This window comes from Sturnus vulgaris, chromosome 9, assembly GCF_052056855.1.
Source record: "Sturnus vulgaris isolate bStuVul1 chromosome 9, bStuVul1.hap1, whole genome shotgun sequence".
In the NCBI taxonomy this organism is placed as follows: Eukaryota; Metazoa; Chordata; class Aves; order Passeriformes; family Sturnidae; genus Sturnus; species Sturnus vulgaris.
In genome coordinates this window covers 18,790,349-18,810,822 of record NC_142251.1, presented here as the reverse complement: position 1 = coordinate 18,810,822, position 20,474 = coordinate 18,790,349, and the positions used below count along the sequence as shown (strand labels likewise).

General features: G+C 42.1%; 1 long non-coding RNA gene across 1 annotated transcript in view; it reads left to right on the top strand.

Moving 5' to 3' along the window:
• The first annotated feature begins 13,166 nt into the window (after nucleotides 1-13,166).
• Nucleotides 13,167-20,474, top strand: part of LOC148222833 (uncharacterized) — a 38,520-nt gene continuing 31,212 nt past the window's right edge. The window contains exons 1-3 of the long non-coding RNA XR_015805436.1: nucleotides 13,167-13,243; nucleotides 16,320-16,641; nucleotides 18,029-18,207. This is a non-coding gene — a long non-coding RNA (uncharacterized LOC148222833). The remainder of the gene's footprint in view (nucleotides 13,244-16,319; nucleotides 16,642-18,028; nucleotides 18,208-20,474) is intronic.

Here is a 20,474-nt window from a genome sequence, read left to right as displayed (position 1 = left end):
TCTATCATGCTTTCTTCAAAGCCCTTCATAATAGCAATGGATTTCATTTGGGTTTTTTGTTTTGTTTTTTTTTTTTTTTTTCAGGCTGGGTATAAACCTTGGGAGAGAAACGTGTCTTTTGACATCAGCCAAAGAGCTCCTTATTCCACCATGCCTTTGAGACTGAAAAAATGCTGAAGTAAAACTATTGGGTGACCTGAAACAAAATGCAGAGGTTTTTTTTCTTACTTTAGTTCTCCATTTCTAGATACTAAGTTTTCTGTCTCTGAAAGGAGTAGTTGCCCTTTCAGGATTCCGTCTGGATATGAAATGTGTAGTGAAGAGCTCTTTTCTTTCTCAAGGAAAAACCACAAAATCTTTTCCCATTAGTGTTCCTTTCTTACTGGTTTAAACCCTATGTGGGGCAAATAATGCATTTTCAATTTAGCTTTTATTTTAAGGAAGTACATAGGCTGAACAGTGGAAGGAGGCTATCCCTCAATAAGGCAGGGAGCCAAAAGTAGCTCTAAATCTCCCTTAATGGACTGGTGGAGGTTCTGCTTAGCACTCCTGAAATATCTGTTGGCTTTTTAGCACTGTTCCCAAGAGACCTAAGAAAGAAGGGCTTCTGGTGGAACACAGCAGGGCAAAGATGCACCAGAGGTTTGATGGCCAGAAGAAGCCCAGAACACAAGGTCCCTGGTCAGAAGCCAGCAGTGCAGGCACTGCAGAGATGGGCAGCCTGGTTGTGCATACCACTCAGCTGTTTTGTTACAGTTCTTTGTGCATCCTCTTCTCATTTTGAGAAACTGGGAGATGTTTGGAACATGCGTCACAGGGAGTGCTGCATCTCCAGCATCCCAGTAAGGTTGTGGTACATACATGGTACCATTAAATAGTGCTACTTGTAGCAGATCAGCACAGCCCCTACTGTGTAGTGCATGTGTTCCAGTAGAGTGGCTTTTGACAAACCTGCTTGGCAGTGAATTTTAAAAGTCTCATAAATGCTTTTATGGGCCCTTTTAAATGTTGTCTGAATTACGTAGGAAAATGTCATAGTTTATCCCATACCTAACCACAATATTTAATATAATGTTGGCTATAAAACAAATGCAACAAAGAGAAAACCGTTCTGAACTTTCTTGGCACTGTATTCAGCAAATGCTTGCTCTTTACCTGACATGCCATCATTTACTCCCTCAGCCCTCAGAGAACAGCATGATAGCTGAACTATCGATACAGTAGAAGAAATCACACAGGGAAAGTAAACTGCGATATTTTGAAATTAATGATGTAGTTCACTTGATGCACTGCATGCCTAATAATGAAAAATCTAGAGGGAAGAGCTTGCTTAATGAAGTTTTGAAAAATCTCTGCATTTCAGTCATAGACTGTGATGTCATTTGTGTATATATAAGGATATGCCTTTATATGACCTGATGTGGCAAATTTATGCAGACAGTACTTTACACACAGATCAAATACTTAACTTGATAGAAATGCCCCTTTTCACTGCCTCTCTGGGTCTGGGCTTGTGTGTGTTCGTGTGTGCACACAGAGGGGCTAGGAACAGGTACCCTTTTTCATTAAGTAAGTGACATTTTCATGCTGGTGCAGCATCTATCTATCTTCTTTCTGGCAAAGCTGTGTGCCTTTCAGTCAGCATCTGACTAAAGATCAATGAGAGAAAGCTTTTTGAAGGTGCTTTCAGGTCCTGCGGCAAGGGAGATGATCAGAAAGCTGCCATAAGCTTCGGACCCACTTGACAAATGAGGAACTATTTTGGTGCTCTGTAAACTGCTGTCACATCAGTTAGAAACACTAATTAGAACTACTTTGCTGTTGAAAGTGTCCAGTGCATTAAATACCACTTCTGCTTATTGCAATTAGCTTATCCATTGACTTACACTTTATACCACAAGACTATCAAAGATGGAAATGCATAAGGGATTGTTTAATAATTTATGAGGGAAATTAGAACTGAATGGCAAATAGCTTTTGCCTGCTGGCCTTTGACCTTTCATTTCTGGCAGAGCATGAAACTCACATGTGAGATGTGCTCATCCTTGGTTTTGTCTGGCTGGAGAAGAGTCAACAAAACAGGATGCACAAGTAAGCAAACATCTGATTGTCTTTTTCTCAGTGATGTGGATATTAAATGTTGTGGGTAGCTTTTGAAAAGCAGCAGGACATAGTGGTACCACAGTATGTAAGGAGAGATTTTTACACACTTCCTGTACTGTTCTTCAAACTGGTTCTTTTTATTGATAAAGCAGGGAGATTTTGTTCAATAATTTATACCATGTGAAATTGGTGCTAATTTTTAATGCCATTTTGTCTTTTACAGGGCAAGTTTGCAAATGAAACGATCTAGTGAAGTTGTAAGGACTGAGACAAGTTCATATTTTTGTTTTAAAGTTAAATTTTGAGTCCATAATATTTAAATATGCCTCAGGAATAAGAACAAGGAAGCAAAATTTTCTCATACTGTAAAAGCTGGAATGGTAAATTCCAGCCATTAGGAATGCCATGACTCTACATTGCACACAGAAGTTTTTAGCAGAGAGGGAAAAAGAAAATATCATTTCAAATAGCTGACTTGAAATCTAGCACCTAACATAAAATCATAAGGCTTCATTCCTCATTCTGCTTTTGTTACCTTGGTCCAAGCACTTATTCTTTCTGCTTGGATTTCCACTGATGATATTAGTTCTTAGTTTGGCTGCCAGGGTGTTAAAGATCAGGATTTGTAATTCGTTATTTTAAATATAAGATGGCAATCTTACCACCATTCATACTTCTCAAGAGCTGGAATTATTTTCTCCTGAAGTGATTTTCGGGTTCTTGTTCTCAAATTTTTTTGTTCTCTGGGACCAGTCCAAAGAGCACCTGTATTCTCTTCCTTAAAAATTAGTAAGGTATAACTGCAATGCACATTTTTTTCTGAAGTGCTCTTTTAAAGGCAGACAGAAAACATAAAGCAGCAATAGGCAGTTCCATCTAAAAGATACTAACAAGAGTCACCTTCAATGGTCTGATTCCAAATATATGAAATTCTCCATGTCTTCAAATTTCTTCCTGATGGATGCAGAATATCTGCCTGAAGCCCTGTATTGCAGACTGCTCCATACAGAAATATTTCTGAAAAGAGTAATTACTTAATTTTCAGAAACTTTAAATTACAAAAGATGCTATTAACAAAGGAATGGGCATACATGCACTTACCAAAATGCAAGTATAAATTAAAGCTTAAAATAGTTTTGTTCTTTGAAGCTATTTGCAAGTTTGGGGGTTTTTTTGGAAAGAAAAGTGTCTGCAAGAACAGAAGAGAATTGCAAGATCTCAAGTCATAACTGAGTCTCCTCAGCCTGCTAACACCAGAGACCAAAGCAGTGATCTCATTTGAACCCTTCACTTTTGCTGCCTGTAACTGGGAGAAGGGAGAGAATTGGTTTGGTTTTTTCAGATGAGATTGACTTGGAAACCAAACCCAAAGATGATGCAACAGATCATGCTTTAGTGTGACATGCAGAACTGTCTGAGGCTGCTTTGGTTTGGAGCAGTTCAGCTCTTTGTCCCTTAGGCAAGCTGCACTTCCTTCAAGTGGCTTTGCTCTTCTGGCTGCCATAGCAGGAGCACAATAGAGATATTAATTTAATTTTTTTTTTCCCCAGAAATTTACTGTGTTGTTGAGAGTTTCTGGCCATTAGGGACGTTCAGACCCATATGGGAGTTATGGTAAACTTTTGAGGTTCAGCTGTGAATCCACCCTTGCCACCAGCAAAGTTGCCATTGATGCCACTGGAACTGAGAAGCAGTACCTGGGCAGCAGTGAGTCCCAGCCTGAAGGAAAAACATTTGCCTTCCTTCATTTCTAATTGTCTGCTGCCTTCTTTTAAGACTGGTAACCATAGATCAGAGGGGAAAAGAGGATTATTTTTAAGCATGATGAAACTTAACTTGTAATTGCTGTTTCCACAGCAGCCAGTTGAGAGGTAAGAGCATAGCTTTACCAGGCATCTCCTAATCTCTAGGATTTACAGATGCTGCAAATGAGCAGGAAATCAGGGCAGCAGTGACCTACCTGGAGTGCAAGTGCAACACACTCACAGATATCTATGGTAAAGAAACAACTTTTCTAGTAAATTTTGTGTCTCCTGTGCAACTTTGAAAAATGTAACGGTTTGATGTTTGTGCCAGGTTTCACCTAGCGTTCATCAGACCCTGCGTTGTATTTAAAGTCAGTTTTGGTATCCCTCTGCTTGAGACAGGGTGCCACAATATATGTCATTGCTGGCAAGTTTCAACAGGGAAGCAGTAACTTACACATTGACTGCTTCCCCTGATGTTTCATGTTCCTGTAAAATCAGCTACTTAGAAAAAAGCACAGTGTTAATTTAGCTTACTCTTTCCCATGAAACTGGTAAGACAATCCCTGTGAAAAGCAGCACTTCTTCAGATGTCCAGTGTCTGTGGTGTGTGCTACAGTGCACGCTTTGAGAGCCAGCACGGATTTGTGTTTCTCCTTCATTTAAAGCCCCTCTATGGTGGCTGGCTAAATTTTTCAATTCTAAGAAGCAATTTGGTTTTCCTACATCACACAAGGTAAGCAGAAAGTGTGCTGTCATGTCTGTGGCACCTATTGAAACCTGCCCTCACACAAAATGTGCTGTGGGAGAGAGTTGGCTCCCTGCACAGCCCTTTGCTCCTTGGAAGCAGCAGATGCTCCCAGCCCTGAGCACGGGTGCTGCTGCTGCTCTCCCCTGAACTCCTTCTCCTGCTGTTTGCCAGCAGTGCAGGCACAGCACACTGCCTGCTCAAGGCTCAATCTGAAATGTGTGTGTGCTGGCCAAGACTATTGATTCAGAGTTACTCTGGAGCAAGTGTAAGGTTTTCTGTCCTAGAGCATTGGTAGTGTTAATCAAATTCATATGTATTTCTCAGAGTGATTACTGAGGAAATCTTAAAAACCATACCACACATAAAATGTTCTGAAGGAAGTGTTTGTTATTGTCATTCTGTTCACCAAATGCTTTTCTGGATTTGTGTAATCAACAAATAACTAAATGAAGTATTGGCAATCTTTTTTTGTGTAATCCTAAAGCAAACATGAAAAAGGAAGTTATGCAAGTAGCTTTAGATAATGTCTCTCTCATGATATCAGGGAATTTTTGTTCTGCTTTAGACATTTTTGTAATTTTTTTTGTTTGTTTTGTATAGAAGACTCCTAGCCCACTGGGGAGAATTTGGCCTTTTCTCTTGAAAAAAGGCTTCTCTGTCAAATATCTTGGCTTGTGTTTCCTTCCCCACCTGATACTAATTTTAACATACCCCTCATTTGAACAGCAATAAATCTTTTGACTGTGTGTGGGTGTATGTAAGTATGGCCATGTCCAAGAGCTGGTGCAGGGACAGGAGTTTGGCCATTCAGGTTTGTGCCTGGCTGCTCTTGGCCCCTTTTTCCCTGCTAGAGTGCAGAATGTTTTGGGGGGACCTCTCCAGTGCAAGGTCCCCTCCTGACAGTTCCCAGCTATTTTTCTATGGAGTGCTACTGGGACTCCAACAATTCCTTGTGCCCACCCCTGTGACCAGTTTTATCCAGCTGCTCTTGGTGTTGAGGAGATGCAATTTCACAATAAGGTTATTTTTCTAATTGATAGAAAATAGTTAATATATTCATTCTGTTTATTTTAACCAGTGTATGTATTCAAACTCTCAACAGAAGCATGTATGTCTAGGGCAGCCCAGTTGAATGCAGCTGTCTTGGGAGGAAAAGGCTGTAAATTAGAACTGGACCAGAGATGTCATTATGTGCTCTGAATTAGTGAGACAGCAAAACTTTGTTTCAGGTTTCCTTGCCTGACAAATGCTCTTGTGAACTGTCTTAGTCCCTTAAAACGTCTGTAGATGGAAAAATTCTAGCGAGAATTTTAAAATGGTATTTGAAAATAAATATAGGGTATATAAAAATACTGAATAAGCAGCTGAGCTGGAGAAAACTCTAAGAAAAATTGCTATTGTGTAAAGATATATAGTTGCAACAGTAGACTGATACCCAATAATTTACTACAAAGTTCTAAAAACCAGATGACTGCAAAGTGTTTGCTAAACCATTCTTTTTCATCTGACATGTGGTTGGATTATGTGAACTGACTCACCATTTAAATGGGGCTACTGAGATTGGTGTGTTATTGATTCAGACAATCCTTGACCCCAGGGATAACACTTGCTGTAGCAGAGGAAACTTGCTTTTAGAATCCTACATCTCTCTCTGCATCTATGTTATTTGGCAATACTGAAAACAAAAATATTAGGGATGCAAAGAATGAGTTAACACTGGCAAATTCAGGCAGCTTGTTTGATGAAATGGTGCTGGTGCTCTTCAGGAGAAATATTGAGAGGTGCTGAGACTTCAGTCCTTTGGATTCCAATTCTTTTCGAGAACGCTATCCTTAGGAACCCTCTTTTTCTTTTGTTGTTTTTTTTTCCAGAGAAAACTTAAAATAACAAGTAAGTAATGCAGCAGACTGCTGATCAGTCTTAATTAACTGAAAACTTGCACTTTTTTATTTTAGAGATATCATCCCTAGGCCTGTTTGTCTACTTTCTCAATCTGTCATTCATCAAATTCTGAACATTATCAATCTCCAGACATTGAGCAAGTAGCCTGGCACTTGCCCAATAGGTACTGGATGATGCTGCAGCTGTTGAACAAGTACTTCATCAAAAATTATTCTTTGGCTTTTTATCAGCTTTTTCAAATCCCAGGTTGCAAATCAGTTGCTTCCTTTTTAGTTACACAGAAATAAAATGAGATGCACCTGAATACTTTTAAAAATAATTACTTCTAATACTATTTACCAAGGCAAACATTCATCCATCCTCATGCCTTCCTCTGTAGACTGTAGCACTCACTCCTTTCTTACTCTTTCATATGCAAACACTGTCTGTATTATAATCACTGAGCATAAGTCAGATAAAAGCAAAATCTGATGTATTAACAATGAAAATGTTCTTCTGAATAAAAACATGGATTACCATGGAATTTCTTGCTAGGATTATGCTAAGAGCCTCAGAACTTGTCTCTGAAAGACTTAGTCTTCTAATCAAAGTGAACATGCCGTTTTTCTGTGCCTTTTTCCTAAGCAGGTTGAAGAATGATCTCTTCATATGCACAGCTTTTCCTAGGCACAAAGTTTCACTAGAATCATTTGGGGAAAGGGCGATTGGCAATGTCTTATGGGTGCTCTTCCTTTAGTCTCTCCAGTGCTATTGAAACAATATGCAGACTGGGTTGGTCTTTGGGAGCCTGAAATCTCTCACTCTGGATGGTGTTGTGAAAACAAATCCCTTTTGGTGTGGGAGTATCTGCAGAGAGCAGCTGATGTGGGCTCTCCCTGCAGAGCACTGCCTGCCCTGCTCACACTGCGTGGCTGCAGGCTCCATGGTGGGAGGGAGTCAAATGTGGATCCCGGTGGGATGTGTGTATGCTAGGCTTTGGAGATATGTCTCCTGGAGTTTCAGACGGCTCTGAGCCATTTGCTGACCTTTTGAAGGATTCCTAAAGCTGTTAGTCAGAAAGCATTAGTGCTAGATGCTGACAGTTCTGAACAGGTTACATACAATATGTTTCCTTTGCTTTTACATACTTAGATGATGCTTTACTAGTGCCAAGTGGTGGCAGACAAAAAGTTATCAAAAATGGGTATGGCATGGATGGAAGGAAATGCTATGTGTGCAGAAATCTTGCTTTCCTCTCAGGGCACAGGACTACTGTTCAGTGGTAATGTGTAAAACAGCAGCCCATGCCCACAAAATGCAGTGGCAGTGTCCTACTGCCATCTGTGACTCAAGTCAGAGCACAGTCAGACAGCACAGGTTCAGTGCATTTTTCCTAGTGGTAAAAAAAAAAATCCAGTAAAGTCTTCACAATTCTTCCTAGATGGATCAATGTAGCATAACATAGTAGTGCACTGATGAGATGAGTCATATTGAAACTGAATCCATGCTGACAGTGAATTGCTTTCACTTCAGCAAATTCTTGAAGCACCTCATTTCCTACGAGCTAGATTATTTTTTCATAAATTGTGGACAACAAATAAGATGAGTTTTAGCCCTTGCCTTTGTTGCTGAATGTGGCAAGCTGATCTGTGAGTAATGGAGCCAAAAAGAGCAATCTGTTCCAGAGCCTCCACGAAGTTTTCCATTGTTTGGGGAACGAATCAGTCCATTCTCTACATGAAAGGGAAAGTCACGCTTAGGAACTTGATTTGTTGCAATGATCTTCTTTAATGTGTTGCACTGCTGGTGATATTCTCACTGATATTGGGGTCCTTTGTGTGCTTTGTATCAGTTTTATTTTCTTGCCAGGAAATTGGCTTCCTTACATATATAGGTGTTTCAATCCTGGATCCTTTCGAGCCCAGAAGTGTGCCTGCTAACATGCTTCAGACCCGACTGCATTCACAGAAAAGCTGGCATCAAGGATTTTACCCCATCTTCCTATTGCAGAGTGAAGTTTCTTCTTAAAATTAACTCCAGTTATATGGGGCATAAAGAGTCATTTGGGAGCTCAGAGTGGCATTTGGAAGGGCATTGCTTTTGCCATGCTCAGGTGGTTGCTAGATTGGAGCTGGTTCAATGTTTCGTCTATACTGAGACAGGACTAAGAGAAAAATGTAACTTGAGTTCATGTGATTTGGTGAGTACTAACCTGGATGTCCACTCCCCAAGAAGAAAGATCTGGTTTTAAAGGGAGTTCCTACCTGGATCATCTAGATGTAAAAGAAGTAGTAGGCATCAGTATTAAGAAACCTTTAACAAGAAGAAAGAAAATGGAGACAGAATTGAAAAAGAAAGGGAATGAATAGGAGGTAAAGTTAACCCAAAAGGGCAGCTTTATCTGCAAAGGTGGGGAAATGGTGAATGCTGGAATTTCCTTTCTGATGAAGACCAAGAACAGGTTGTTTTTTTTTTCCCTTAAAAGGATTATATCACATATATAAAAAGTCATTCACCATTGTCAAGTGTTACTGTAGCTGCTGGATAGGCAGTGAGCAAGAGCTCATTCTTCCAAATGCCTCAGGATCTTGAATAGAGTATGTGAAGAGCAGCTAAGGAAAAGGTAGTAGCCACCATTCTTCATTGTCTAGCAATGTGGATTGCTGTAGGAACAGAGCTGAAGGCCCCGTTGGGTTCAGGGGTAGGCACTCAGACTGCATTTTTGCCCTCTTGTATAGGACTTGTTGACATACTGATCCCTTCTCAGCCCAGAAAAAACCTAATTAAATAGCTTCTCTTTCCATGGCAGCACAGGCAAAGGCTAGAGGACAAGGCTCCTACCATTATCCTGGTCCCCCTGGAGTCAGCCAAGCTGCAGCCAGTGGTGCTCAGCTGAAAGCTTTCATCCTCTCCTCCAGGATCTTGCCATTCTAGTTGTCTTGCATGGTCAGACTAGCTGGGTGCAAGTGAATCCAAGAGGTCAAAGTTTCACACAGCACCTCTCCTGTGACCTGGGGAGGAAAGTCTGAAGTCTCAGCTTACTGCCTGAGAAATGACAGTGTAAAGAAAATCATGTTTCCTTTCAGATTGCTTATAAATCTTAGCAGTTTTGGGGCAAACTCACTACAGTCTAGGGCCACCCTCAGTAAGTTTGGAATCCCAGATGTTTGCAGTGCCCCTGCTGACCCTTTAGTACCAAGCTGTGCTGAGGTGGGGTCTCTGCTTCTGCTTGGCAGGACATCTGTGACTCTCCCAAGCTCTCCTGTTGCACCTTTTATGCTTCATAGAGCATTTGTGTTTGCTGTGTCCTACAGAAATGCCCTGGGCTTGCAGTGACCAGAGCCCTGCACCTCCCTGCACGTTGCCTGCTAATAACCCAGCATGGGCCTCATTTGGCAGGGGGAAAAAGGACTTCACCCAAGGCATCCCAGAATCTCAGAGGCTGTGTAAAATCCATGCAGGGTCACTGGTGTAAATCCCAGATGTCCTCTGAAGGCTGGAAATGCCTTCCTGAGCCATTTCAGCTGAGATGCAGCTGAGTCTGATCCATCAGCTTAAGAGGAGACTGGGAAATGCTTGTGAGAAGTTGGTGCTGCTGGGGAAGGAGTTAATTTTTTCTCAGATATTTTTTAAAGTTTTGTTTTGTTTTACTCTTCAGTTTTTCTCTTTGCTCCTCAGAGAGGAATGTGGGCTCAGCTAACAATGAGTTAGGACTAGACTAGGCTGTTTTTAAAGAGAAGCCTGAGATTGCATGGAAGGATTTTGTTCCTTTTGTCTGCTTTTCTGTAGAAGATGCTCATTAAAAGGAGAGTCTGAATTTCAAGAGCAGGTCTAATAGAGAGGTAGAAAGCAACTCTAAAACTTGACTTTGGATCCTGATTTCCTGCAACGTCTGCTTAAATTCAGATTTAGGCTGGCATAATGAGTGTTACTCTGAAATATGCCATGCAGAATATTTCTAGGCTATAGCAGGCTCAATTAACTCCTGGCAGCTCTGGGTGGTCGTTCTGAAGCACATTCTGTGGGGTGTTTTTTCAGGGGTCATTCAGCAGTGTCTCGCTACAGAGAAGAGCACTATTGAACTCCTTGGAAAGCTATGAAATTTCATACACTGGCTGCAACCCCAGGAGACAAATCCAGCCCCAAACACTATCACTCTTAGATTTGTGTTTCATTCAAGAAGTCATGAAGCCATCTATTTTGCTAGAGAGAAAAAAAAGAAATCATTATTTTATCATCATTCTGAGTACTTTCCATAGGAAGAAAACTTATCAAAAATGCCTGAGATCTTTGAAAAATATCTCAATTGTGCAGAAAAGCATTACATTGATTGTGAACTTAGCCTTTCTTTGGGTTTTTCTGCTTGTCATTTTTACTTAAATACAAATATTAATGAAGACCTAAACGTGCCCTTTTGCTATTGCCCTTTATTTTGCTTTTCTATCAAGATTGCTCATAATCCTACAGCTATCTTTTTGCACTTTAAAAGGTTCTTGCTTCTTATTCCTGTCAGGATAATAATGCTGCATCATTCCACCTAAGTACCAATAAATAGAAATGCAGAGCCATGACTTCTATTCAAAAGCATGCAGGCTTCTTTGTATGTTTTGGTATATATAAATATCTTTCAACTTGTAGCTGTAGTACAACATCTGAATTGAATCATGACTTATTCTTTCTATTAAAGCTGTGTTGTCCTTGCCATTATCCCTTTTTCCAGTAAATGAGTACAATGAAAAATTGATTCTAGCTGTATTGGACTGCAGCAAAGTAACAAAAGATGATTGTTACATTATCAAAGTCCTCTCTGCATCCATAATATAAGAATTGAAAACACCTGTCTTTATCTTCTCAATCAATATTGCACCTGAGTCACATTTTCCTGGAAAACATTTTAAAAGGTGTCCACTGTATGTTATTTAGATTTAACAAATGCATTATTCAGGCTGTCTTCATTTATTTTGATTACCTGAGATTGCTCTGCCATCCCTGTGAGTTATAAAAAGCCTAATATTAAAAGCCACACTAGACTAGTATGTCAGTACCAATATCAGATGACTTCTCCTATGTGAAACCCTGTGACAGCTGAACAAGTACACTATGTAAAATTTATATGGAAAACTTGAATACAAGGGGGGCATTTTGTGTCAATGCACTCCCTTTCTAAAATGTAGAGCAGGGCAGAGGGCTTCAGTGAAGGGTAGCTTGGCCAGTGTGACCCAATTGGAAGCAGATTTGGGGGAAGTGACAGTGGACATTAGTCTGCATTTCTTGAAAGGATAAGCCAGAGTTGGTTGCCTAAGACTGTCAACTGTGCTTTCCAGACATGCTTTCTAATATTTTTAACATGCAATGCTTAAGAGCAGCTAATTTACTGCATGTCTCAATAGCAGTCTGAAACTGTTGAGCATCTAGTAAGAACAGAGAAATAAGTGAACAGCTTTAGAGACACGGCCATCATTTCAATATGTGCATTTGCATATTCCATCTAATGCCTCAAGTCAGATGCCTAAAATTAGTAGATTTATTTGGATGTGTGGAAATAATTGTAATTTGTTTCACAGCAATCAATTTGTGATGCTTTGATTTTCCTTTCTACAGAATTAAATTATTAAGGGGCAAATATGATTTTCAAGATACTTTTTATCATTCTCTCTGCTTGAAGTTTTGGCAAGTTTGACACACTATAACCCAACATTCTGCCATGAGTAATAAATATTAAAAAAGGCCCCAATCAAATAAAAAACAAATTAAGTATGAGAAGTGCAAAGAAATGAGGGACTGCAGGCTAGTACCTTGCCAGGAAATATGACCATACTGGGGGCACCTCTTCCCTATCGTCCAAGTTTCTGTAACCATGAGACAGCAGCAGTGGTCTGAGTGAGGAGCCTGTGCCCCTCAGGTTTTGTGTGGGGCTGTGTTGGGACTGCAGGGAGTCAGATGAAGGGTTGAGCTGTTCTGGGGAGGTGCCTTCATGATCCTCCACACACAGACCTTCTCTCTGGCAAGTCCCATAAGGCACAGGCTAATGGGAATTGCAGCAACTCCGTCCCAGCAGAGGTGTTGGGGCTGCTGCAGTGGTGCTCAGCAAGGGCTCTCTGCTCCAGGATTTGAGGCTGTGACAGTCCTGTCCTAGGCAATGGGGAGAGATGACTCGGGGTCATCTGAGTCCTGCTGCAGCCCCTCAGCTCCCTGAACACAGCTGGGACAGGACTCAGGACACAAGGAATGTCCTTGCTATCCAGGAGAGACCTCGAAACACACCTGAGTGCTGTTTGTATTCCCCCAAGGAGCCTAGTGCTGACCTACAGTGGCACGACACACACTTGGGAAGCAGCAGAAAGCAAGCTCAAGTGCTCAAATTTTGGTCAGTACCTGAGGCTAAATCATGCCAACCCCTGAGCCCTCCTGGCCCTGCAGAGCAAGAGGCCACCCCTGTTCCAGCAGTGAAACCTCCAAAGGCCCTGCCTACACTTCTCTTGCATTTGGCAGGAGTACCCATATTTTTTTTCATCCTCTGCCCTCATTTTTTTTTCTCTGTTTAAAAACCTTGCCTTTTGTTTTAGTAGAGGAGTAAAAACATCTGCTTAAAGATTAACTTCAAAGCCCTTAGTCATTGCATAGCTACAAGCACAGAAATGCTCCCTCCCTTTCAAGCTTTTTTAATCTTTATTTTGTTTGTTTTGGTTTTGTTGTTGTTTTGGTTTTGTTTTGGTTTTTGAGTTGTTTGTTTTTTATAGCTGAGCACAGGAAGACTGGACTGGTAAGTCAGAGCCCCAGTTTGACCATTCCTGTACTGAAACCTAGCCCTGCTGCTGCAGCAGGTCCTGGGACCACCCCGTTCATGCCCCACTGACCCATCAGTGCAGTGTTTAGCCAGGATCCAGTAAAGCTGGAAGGTTTCCTCACTGCTTTGTGCCAGTTCCTCAAGTCTCGGAGGGGTCAGACCTTGGGGCCACCAAAATGGGGGAAGCAGAAGAGCCCATGTGAGGGCAAAGCCTTGTCTTCAGCTGTCCTGGATATTTAAGGGGATAATTCAACAACATCTGAAGTTTGCCTTGGCTCAGGGGAGTCACTGAGTGCTAGGATGCCTCTGTCAAGCATTTTTAACCTTTAACTGGCAATATCACATTGGTACCTTGATGGGAGCAGGCTTTCTCAGGAGCTGTGCACACCTCTGCAGCCAGTACAGCCTTGCTGGTGGCATTTTGGAGCTTCTACTTCTGATCCCAGCCCGACCAAAGGTAAGGAGGGGAACAAGAAGTAAGAAATTACATGGAAAAAAATGTGTCTGGATCTGGTCAAAGGCTACTCCTATTGGAATTTGACCTCTGTGCATCTGCCTGGCATCCCCCCTCCACATGCCTGTCCCCTGCACAGAGGATATCTCAGCTGAATTTCTTCCTCTACTCAGGCCAGGAGTGTTCAGGAAGCTCTGCCTGCACCACTGGGGTGATAGGAAGGGTCTGTACACCTGGATCCATGGGAAGCTGTAGTCCTGCTGTCTGCAGAAATGAGCTGCAAAACTGGTGCTTAGATCTAACCCTTAATATATTCATATTCTCTTATCAATGCAACTAGCAAGTAAACTAAAAGCTGGGTTTATGATGGGATTCTGGCTTTCATTAAGGAATTTTGTACCTATTTAAAAAATATATGCAGGAGCATGTTGCTGATTATTTTGAGAACCTATGCGAAGTTATTGATTTGCAGTAGGAAAGGCTTGCTGTGAAGTGTAAATTAAGCCATTTAAATCATCTTGCATGGTAACTGGACTGTAGAATGAGTTAATACCTGCCATAGTTTTATACTTGCACTTGTGGTACTTGCTGGCCTAAAAGATCCTGTTGTCCTCCTGCTTATCTTTGCCAGCAGATAACCCTCCTGCTCTCCAGGCTGGGTTTTGTTTGCTGCTATTTGATGGTGTCCCAGAGTGTGCTGGCTGCTCCTTTGGCCAGGCAGGACTGGCTCCCCTCAGCAGAACAGGACATGGGGACCTCGAGTGTGCACAGCAAGGACATCAGTGGCTATGTCCAGCTCTGCTTTTGATTGCTACACATGACTTAAAAATGTTTCTCTATGGGCAGAGTTTCCACCTAAATACTTATGCCAGACATGGTCAGGGATATATTCAGTTTCATCTCCATCCCAAGTCACCTGCAGGTGAGATGTAATTGAAGATTAGACAGACCCTGAATTTTTTGCATGTCCCTGCATATAAACATATGGAGGCTGTTTTAAAGACAGACCAAGGGATATATTAACATATAAATCCCGTGGGTAGTGGTACTGGTTCTCAGGCAAACGTACTCATGAGCATGTTTTCAGAAACATGGAGCTGAATGCTGCGGTAGTAAGAGATATTCTCTGGAATCCCTAACTGAACCTCTGCCCTCAAAGCGGGGGACTGCACAAAGTCACACACCAGACAGGTGAGGGCTCCTTCAGCAGGTGCTCTTCACTAATTAAAAAGCTGAAGTGGAAGTTTTCTGTGGTGGGATAACTTTCCCCTTCACCTATGTTTTATGTTAACATTATAGTTTAGGCTTTTAATGAGTTGCTTTCAAATCTGCTTTTTCCTAACAATAGAACTAGAGTCATTCAGTAATTGAGGGATTATTTGAGACAGGAATAATGCACATGTCTGTCGAGGCAAAACCACCCTGACTTCAAAAGGCCTTGCACATGATGCACATAGCATTTGCCCCTTTGGAAAACTACAAGCTTTTAGGATAACAGACCATTGGCTGAGTCAAGTGATACTGAGTGGCTCAAAACTGTAACTTAGTCCTGGTATGCAGTGCTGCATCCATTCAGGGAAAACACAATGTTCTAAAACTTCCAGATGAAACAGAGAGAAAAAATTAAATGCAAATGTTAAAATGCATGTTTTAGTTCTCACATTTTACAAATTTAAGAGGTGCTGAATTTTACTGACAGTTTTCTTGGCAGCAAGTGAATTCCAAAGATGCACATGCAAATATTTGTCAAAACTGAATTTTCAATTTTGCATGCATAAGGATTACTCCAGAAGTGCTGGCATACTCACTTGCTCCCAGAAGAAAAGTAGTGTCATGTGGCATGTCTGGCCAATCACAGAAAAAATGTGTATTTTTAATTTTAAATATTCTGATTAATCCATAGAGTAAAAAAATATAGTGAAAAAGAAAGTCACTGAATATATTTGAATAATAAATTCAAGATGGTGTGATTGGCTTATATATATTCCCCAAGCAAGGCGAGACAAAATTAATCAAATAAATTATTCATTTTGCATTATTTGTTCGGGTCTTTTTTTACAAGTAATGCCTAATAGCAGTGTCTATAGCGAATTTTGCAGTTTGCTACAAAAGCTCTCATCTCATGTGTCCCATTGTCCTGATACCCACTGCTTTGTTTGGGTCTGACTTCTTCACACATGAGCTTTGCATTTGCTGTGATGGTGTATCTTCTGTGAAAGAGTTTCTAAAAGCAATCAGGTCTTTAGGAGCAGGCACTGAAAGTCCAAGGTGCTCGTTGACCAAAAAGTCATTAGAAATATAATGGTCCCCATTTCTACTAAATCATTACAACACAAATAGCATTGCTCTGCCTTGGCCTTCGAGCAGAATTAGATTCAGGTTAGAGTGCATCCGTACACTTACCCAGAGAAGCACTCAGTGCTGCTGTCCTAATTGCACCCCAGATATCTAGACCATATTTACTGAGAGGATTTAATGGTTCTGCTACCAAAAGTCTGTTAGTCTTTCATTGCATTTATTTTCGCCAGAAAAACCAATCACTTTGTTCTCAGAGATAAATACAGTAATTAAAATATAATTCTTTTCTTTCTTTGATAGCTATGTCGTGTATGGTACTTGTCTACAGTTTTGTTCCAAGCTCATAGAGGAGGGAAAGCACAAAGTTGAACTATTTAAGCATGGAGCAGTCTCCTGCCATTACCAAAGCCCTGCACTGGGAAGGGGATGGCGAGTTGCTAAGCAGACCTGTGCCTCCTGCAGCAACCCTCCCCTCGTGGTGGATGGGGAGCTGAGTGTGTGCAGGGGCACTGTGGGGCTGTGAATGGCAGTGTCTGCAGCTTGCCGGGAGCCCCAGGTCCCACCACTCTTGTGAAGCAAAGCAACAAGGAGCTAGATCATCACTGTGCTCCATCCACTGAAGGTGAGTGATGGAACGACAGCTGATGCTGCAGCACAGTCCTGCTGAGGGGAATTGAGAGTGCTGAACAAGGTGTCTCTGCCCCAGAATGTGTGAAGCTGGGGGTTTGATCAAGAGCCTGCCAGCCACATCCTGCTGCCCAGGCTGCAGCCAGGGCTGGTGCAGAGGGGGATTGTGACAAGGCTGGCAAAACCTGGAGCAGTACGGTCAGCTTTTCTTCATAAAAACTGCCAGATGATTGTGGATTTCATTGCCAAACATGACTGTATTTGAAATACAAAAGTGCACAAATGTAAGTGGCGCTGTCAGCTCCCTAAAAATCACATTTTTGGAAGTCTGTAATACTTGTTCTGTTCCATATGTGGAGGGATTTTTATGAAATGTTCCAGGCAGAAAGTGAAAAACTCTGTGGTGTACTGGCACGATGAAGCTATCTTGCATGAATGCAGTGCTTTCCACTTAAAGTGACTTGCATAAGTGGAAATATTATCCCCATTTTGCTGATGAAGAAACTGAAGCCCAGCATTTCCTTTGAGTCACATCCAGTGAGCAAGGATAAAGCCAAGAATGAATGTGCTGACATGCAGGATTTCCCATTGCTACCAGACAGGTTGTCACCACTGAAAATATTTCATCCTGACTTTATAGTTGTCTTCTCTCTGATTAAAGCACTATCTTACTAACCATTTTATTTCAACACGAGAGAAAAAAGGAACTGTCTGTATTTGCTTCAATCTGTTCTCCAAGGCATCTCCTAATGTGGCAGGAGTCTTTGCAAGCTCCTCTTGTGGTGACTGGGCACACCAGAGAAGAGGCCATGTCCTAAATTAGCTGATGCAACTGGTGCCTGCACTAAATCTGCATCTGTGCAGGTCTACAAAATATGGAAGGCAGCAAAATGTGGCTCCTGGAGGACTTATGTTGTCTGTAAGGAATCATTATAACTTTGGTTAGAATTGTTAACAATTCAGCAAAACCATACGAGACGTAATTATGTGAGTTATTGATCAATGCATATTAAGAAAGACCTCCATTTATAGGTCATTATGAAGCATTATTGGGGCCTCTGAGTGCATCAATAAAATCATTTATTTCTTCACATGGATACTAAAGAAGACTTAGAAAGATGCCATGTGCAGAAAGCTGCTTGTGCCAGTAAATTATATTTACATCTGCTGCATATGGATAGGCGGGATACAGGCCAAGTATGTGATGGTGGGAAGCAGCTTGCTGCTTCTGTTTTGGGAAAGTTCATCACGGTTGAAATTTTGGACAAATTAGATTCTGAATCAAGCTAGAGAGACAGCAGCAGATGAGCTCAAAACTTTAGTTGCTCCAGAAACTCCATTCAGAATAATATACTATCTCACGTGTCTTGTCTTTCCATCAGAGTTCTGAGGATATTTTCTGGTTGCTGATGGGAGCAGAGAAGAAGAGAGGATCTTACACTGAAAGGGAGAAAAACACACAAAATCTGCTTCGCTCTGAGTTTTGTGTTTGGAAAATGAGGACATGGAAGAGGTCCATCTTTGCTGCCATTTGGATACAACTGCAAGAAAAATTAAAAAGGTATGAAAGTCAAACTATGCCAGTGGCAAATCTGGTCTTCTGCACTGGTTTGTACCCAAACACAATATAGATGATAGATAAATTCAACTACAGTTTTTGGGCAAATTGTAATGCTTGGAGATGAAGGATAAAGATACAGACATTTTGTCCTCAGAGGCAAATGGGTGCAGTAATTTCCCTGATAGAAAACCAGAGCTGAATGAACACCTTCCACAAGGTCCTCTGACCTGGTTTGGCACCTTTTTAGACTTGTCCTGCTGCCACCTCCCTCCATTGGGCAGCAGCTAGGGGCTGGTAGGGAATAACCTGGAGTGTTATGGTCAGGGTCCAAGGTCAGACCTCCACCCCAGGGCTTCCCCTTCACCAGGAGGATTCCAGGCAGGAGCTGCTGAGGCGTGGGTGGAGAGCAGCTTTTGCTGGCTGTGCATTTTGTTCCTCTGGATGAGCAAGAAGCTGGATCTGCCTCCTAGTGCTGTGCCCAAGACAGGATGGAAGCAGCCTGTCTGAGGGATCCGTCCAGTGATGCAGCCTGCACATTGCTGTTGCAAATCAGGAATACAGTGCAGAAAAAGCAGCCTGTTCTTTAGGGAATGTGAGAAAAATGGGCTCTGGCTTTATCTCCACACCTGAGGTCGGATTAGTGACTCAAGCAAGCAGAGCTACTGCTCTGCAACCCAAATAATGTCTGGAATGCAGCTCGGTGGGAATGGTTGCACTGCATATTTGGGGAAATATAAACACAGAAGGAAGGGGGGAAACGAAGGACTTTTCAGTCACTGTGCTGATAGTTTGTTGGCTTGTAGCTGTTACATATGGAGAGCTGGCTGAAAGGTCACCAGGTGTTTTCCAGGCTGGCTGCTGACAGGTGAGATGTGTGTTAAAGGGAGCAGGCTGTGCACAGCTGTCCCTCACTTGCTGGGGATGAAAGCCCCATGTGCTGGCAGAGGGTTCAGGGGCTTCTCAGCATTGCTGCTGGAGTGCACAACAGGGCCCTTTTGCAGCACTCTGCACCTTGCCTGTGTGCAGCAGCATGCAGTGGCCATGGCTTTGTCCAAAATCATGGACATGGACTGAGCCCTGTGCTTTCCCTGGCTAGGGAGCCTCTGATATCTGCATGGACCATCCTGCAAGGATGCACTGCCAGCCTTTGCTGCTCAGGGCATACCTGGGGATTGTCTCACAGTACCTACGTCTGTTTCTCTGGCAACTACTTCACTTTAATCCATATTTGAGTCACACCCAGACAGTGACAGCCCACCATAGCAGATAACAGACAGTGAATATTTTGTAAATCTAAAACAAAATTTTCCTGCCATGGATACGTGGTGGAGACCAAAGGAGACTGAAGACCCTTTCCCAAGCCCTTGCAGGACAAGTGCTGCTGAGGCTGGAGCAAACCTGACTCTGCAGGCAGACTTGTTCCTTAAACTCCTGGCAAGTAAAATTACAGCAAGTACTACTGTGATTTGCAGAAGTAAACGTTTATTTCACCAGTAAAGTGCAAATGTCTGGTGTAGTCCCACAAAATGTACACTCCTGCTGATGTCACTTGTTTGTGGCTATCCAATTTTGGATTATGTTTGCCTCTCAAATTTAATAATTTTGACAAGTTAACTTCAGCCCGTTCTTGACAAGCAAAGTAACTACAAGAAATGTAATCTTGACATGTGTCAGTGCCAGCCCTGGGCTCTGCTGCTTGCCTCTAAGTTACAGTAAGGGGCACACCTCTCTCCCTCATGGGCTGCTGTGACCCATCCTTTCCCTTTATCTGGGGAATAGCCTGTGACCAAAATCCACCACACCAGAGACAGATCAGCTCCCAGCAGATCTCAGAGGAGCTGGGATGTGGCTGCCAGGCTCTGCTCTGGTTCTGGGGCTCCCTGACAAGCCCTGCTCCCTGTGGCCAGAGCCCAGGCATGCCTCTGCCTTGAGCATCTCTGGCTGTACTTACCCCATCCAGCCCCCTCCTCTACAGGTGATGAATACTTGGGTGTGTAAATTAAGAGAAAATTTAAGAAAAATTGGCTAGAGAAATTAAAACTGCCTCAGGCAGCTTAACTTGTACAGCGACACATACAGTACTTAGCACCCTAGATTTCATTATTCTTAACAGCATAACTGGAGTCCTATTTTCACACATTAAATATTCTTGGATTTTTTTCCCCAATGAGCAGACATATGATTTTTTTTCTCTGCCATCAACATGCATGTTTTGTCCTTTCAGAGACTTTTTTTCAAATTGGAATACAGATTAGTTTTACCTACGA